Below are 5000 nucleotides of genomic sequence, written 5' to 3'. Positions count from 1 at the left end.
GTTGTGCTCCGTGTGTGAGAGACTGTGTCTGTGTGTGTGTGTGTGGTGTGTGTGTGTGTGTGTGGAGAGCTGATGTCCGTGTGTGTGTGTGTCTGTGATGTCGTGTGGAGAGTGTGTGGTAATGTGTGTGTGAGAGTGTGTGTGTAGAGGTGTGAGAGGTGTGTGTGTTGTTGTGTGTGTGTGTGTGTGTGTGTTGAGTGTGTGTGTGTGTGAGAGTGTGTGTGTGTTTGTGAGAATGTTGAGAGGTGTGTGTGTGTAGATGTGTGTGTGTGTGCTGTGTGTGTGTGTGAGTGTGTGTGTGTGTGTGTTGTGTGTGTGAGAATTGTGTCTGTGTGTGTGTTGAGATGTGTGTGTGTGTGTGTGTTGTGTGGCTGTGTGTGTGTGTGTTGTTGTGTGAGAGTGTTGTGTGTAGATTGTTGTCTGTGTGTGTCTGATGTGTGTGTGTGTGTGTTGTGTGTGTGTGAGAGCCTGTGTGTGTGTGAGTGTGTGTTGTGTGGTCTGTGTGTGTGTGTGTTGAGTGTGTGTTGTGTGTGTGTGTGTTGTGTGTGTGTGTGTGTGTTGTGTGGTGTGTGTGAGAGTGTTGTGTGTGTGTGTGTGTGTGTGTGTGTGTGTGTGTGTGTGTGTTGTGTGTGTTTACCTTTAAGCAGCAAGGTGTGAAGGCGATCAGTGAGCTCAGGCTGCTGATCAGGTCTCTGTAGGACTTATGGTTCCTGACGGGTCCTGTAAGAAAGCAAATCCCCAAACCGATCGATCAGAAGATCAATATCCCATCCATCCTCATTATAGCTGAATATTAAATTAGTTAATTCATGTTGATGATCAGCCCATAATATCAGTCAAGAGACGTCGTTGTCAGGAGCAGCTTACTCTTTAAATCAATCACTCCTTATAAAAGTTTATTTTGAACCCAAAAAAAAGTCACAAATGAACATGATGAAGTTTTCATCCGAATTGATCAATAATTAAACTCATTAATTAACTAATGACACAATTGAAGACAGGAAAAACCTGTTACTCACTCGATGCTCTCAAACTCTGAAACTCTTCCTGAACTTCCCCGGCAGTCCTGAACACACACACACAACACACACACACAACACACACACACACACACACACACACACACACACACACACTCACACCACACACCCACACTCCACACACAACACACACGTGAATCATTACATCGAGCACATACAGTTGAAAAGCTTCTCAGCTCTTTGAATCTATCTGGACACAAGATTCTGTTACTGATGATGTCGTCCCTCACTTCAAAATCCAGCTGTTACCAATCCCAGCTGTACAAAATCTGTCCTGTAATGTTGCCTTCAATTTTAAATATTCATTAAAATTGTTAATGATTCAGATTAACTACTGATATAAGATAATTGTCATTCGCAGCTCAAGTTAAAACGACATGAAGACCCAAAATATAAATTAGGACTTGTTCTTTTTGAACTGAAGAATCACCCGAAAAACAAACGTGACCCCTAATGAACTTCACTGCTGGCCTCCACACACACACACACACACACAGACCCACAAACACAATACACACACACACACACACACACAGACACACACAGATACACACACCCACACACACACACACAGGTGAAGTGCCTAGCCTCCCAGTGAGTCGTAGTCTGGCTGGAAGCGGGATTATCCAGGACCCAGAACCACAGCGGGGAGAACGACAGCATCCTGCTGCCTCTTTACAGCTGAAACACACACACACACGCACACCTACGCACGCACACCACACCACCAACACACAACACACAGAAACACACTGTTCAACACAGGGATCTGGACGTTCCTGGCTTTCTGTTGTTATAAAGAGCGAGAGAGCATTTTTTAAAAACTGTCCCTGTTTTCTCTGAGCAACGTCTTCAAATTATTTCATTTGTTCGACCAAGAGTCTAAAAGCCAAAGATGTTCATCTGCTGATCCATTAATCAACTTATTGTTTGTTCAACTTAATCTATGTTTAAAGACAAATACAGAAACCAATCAACGTCATTGATGATCAATATCACTTCTTGGTTTAATTACTGTCATTGACCGTCTGCAGATTCTGCTTTTTGTGCTGACGTCAATTGAAAACAGGAGGCAGGATTTTTTAATACATGAGAGAAGATCGGACTCGGTTCTGATCTGAACTCACAGAGCTGCGATTTGATGAACTGCGAGCAGCTGGATCCTCTTCCGCAGCGACTGACACTGGCAGGGATCTCCCGTGCCCCAGTGCTGCAACCCTCGCTGCAGCCTGCGAGTACCAGCTCCAGATTCAGGGCGCCAGCGCGACTTGCCTCTCCGTGAAACACGTAACACACAAATCCACCTGCAGGAGAACCAACGAGAGAAGAGGACAAAACGCCATCAACTCTCTGAATCTTTCGTGTCTTGAGCAGCAGCTGCAGCAACACTTCCTTCTTTCCACTCTCTATTTTTAATAAATATTTATAATGTATATCATAAACAAAATGCCCACTCTGAACTGTCGGCAGCAATTTGGTTTTCGTGTCATTCACTTTAAAGAACAAACAGTCTGACTGACTCGTGGACGCAGCTGAGAGCTCCAGTCCAAACACCACCAGCTGATTGGCCACTCCTCTGCGACATGTCGTGCAGTTTGCTGTCGCCTTGGCGTCCAGTGGACTCCTCAGAAAGAGAAGCTGGGGAACGCCATCATCAGATATAAACACACACACGGTTTGTCTCTGTTATAAATGTAATAACACAACACGGAGAGAAACACCAGGCTGCTCCCTGTTCAGGCCTCATCACCCTCCAGGCCTCCAGGGGCCATGCAGTGGCCCCCGCCCTCTTCAACAAAGAAGAAACACTTCACTTACATCTGTCCATTGTAATTTCTGAGATGCATTTTTATATAATTCCACCTTTTCACAAACAACATATTGTATGTCTTAATGTCAATTAATTCATTTCTGTTTTGTTCTTTATGAAAACATGAAGTCATGAATGTATCCTGAGTTTTCCTTTCAGAATAAAACCTGCACGTTATATTGATAAATACTTTCATTTCATTAAATTTAATTCAAAAGGAAAAAGTTTATTTCTTGGCTGAATCTGCTCTAAGTCAATCAATCAATTCAATCAACCATAAAACCAGATCGATCAATCAGTTCCTCACCAGTGATTTCCAGTCGAGTTCACAAAGTGTTGTTTGTTGAGTGAACAGGGAGTGTTGACTCCCAGTTGGCTGAACACGCTCATCGCTGGGACGAAACACGCTTCTCTGAAACACGCAGAAACAATTTATCAATGATTCATTAAAATAAATGTTATGTGCATATGGAGACGTTAATAAAAAACAATATACAATAACAATATATAAAAATTTTTTATCATTTGTTTTGCTTCTACTTTGCCCTCACTGCTTGCCTCTAACGTCGAGGGGAAAATCACTTCCTGCAGGTGTTTCACATTAAAAGCCTGTGGAATATTATGGTGGAATTATTCCCTTTGAGCTTGTATGACACTGAATTAAAAACAACAGGTCATGTTTTTGTACTGAATATAGCTATCTATCTAAGCACACTGGAGATATGGATACGTGAACTTTATCCAGACAACAGGAAACAGTGCAGAGGTTTCAGCGTCGTCTATCGAAGCCAATAAAAACACATCATCTTTGGTAGCTAACATATTATCAAATGCATTTACTGGAAACATGGATACTGAAACACTTTAGGGAAATGCTGCATCTGTTTAAGTTTTCTTGACCAGATATTTTGATTTAAAACTGTTATCTCATAAAAACTCTGTGTACGCTATACAGAGTTATAAAACATATCTAACCAGTTTATGTGTAAATTTAAAAGTGAACTCTGTCAAAATCACAATTTAAATATAAAAACAAGATCAAATCCAATCAAACACATCAAGGACAACATGTCCACAGACTGATTAAGGTCACGTTAACGCTCGTGTTCCTGACTCCGGCTGATTGTGACGGCCACCAGTATGAGGTTCCCAGGCAGAACTGGTTGGTCTTCACAATGTACTGGAGCTCTCTCGACAAGCCAGAATCTCCCGACCCGACAGGACAGACGACTTCCTGATGTGACGTAGGAAGATTCCGAGTGTAACCCTGCAGAAACTGGAGACAGACAAACAGATGTCTTTGAAAAGTTGGAATTGTTTACATAGAAGTCAATGTTCTGGGATATTCTGACCCCTGACCGGTTCTGTGGAACTGCCACCTTAAAGAACTGTCAAACTTATTAAAAATCTTGTTTACGGACAAAGAAGACGGATATCAGTTTTCATCTCTGAGTGTCCATGCAAGAGGTGAGTCCATTAAGACCAGCGAGCACCAGAACACCAAAAACAGTTAGTCTACAGTTCATACACTTGAGACATGCTACACTTGAGACATATCTTACACTGTGAAGACATGTCTACACCGTAGAGGACATGTCTTACACTGTTAGGACATATCTACGCTGTGAGGACATGTCTACAATGTGAGGACATGTCTACACTGTAAACATTGTCACACCAGTGAGACTGTCTACACCGTGAGACATGTCTACACCGTGAGGACATGTCACACTGTAGGACATATCTACACTGTGAGGACATGTCTACACTGTTAAGAAGCAATCTACACTAAGGACATATCTACACTGTGAGGACATGTCTACACTGTGAGGACATGTCTACACTGTGAGAACAGTCTACACTAGTGAGACATTTAGGCTATCCCCGAAATAAAAGCGCTGATTTGGTTTTAAGGTTCAGGTCAGTTTAGGTTAGGGCTGAGGGAATGCAATATGTCAATGAATGTCCTCCAAAACTATTATGAAGGCAATGTGTTGGGTGTGTGTCCTGGTGTGTCAGGCAGTTTGTGATTTATATCCTGACCACAGAACTGCATGGTGGGTTTGCCATTTCAAACTGTTATACACTTTATAGATTAACAGTGTAGTCTTAGCTTTTTATTTCTGTCCCTGCACGTGTGTATCTCTCCT

General features: G+C 42.4%; 1 protein-coding gene across 1 annotated transcript in view; it reads left to right on the top strand.

The window, feature by feature from the left end:
- rapgefl1 (Rap guanine nucleotide exchange factor like 1) overlaps positions 1 to 5000 on the top strand; it is a 33236-nt gene that overhangs the window by 27463 nt on the left and 773 nt on the right. The gene's annotated exons all lie outside the window — the stretch shown is intronic.

Source organism: Seriola dumerili, unplaced genomic scaffold (genome assembly GCF_002260705.1).
Source record: "Seriola dumerili isolate Sdu_G_001 unplaced genomic scaffold, Sdu_1.0 BDQW01000166.1, whole genome shotgun sequence".
NCBI classification, from domain to species: Eukaryota; Metazoa; Chordata; class Actinopteri; order Carangiformes; family Carangidae; genus Seriola; species Seriola dumerili.
This window is presented reverse-complemented; position numbering and strand designations above follow the sequence as displayed.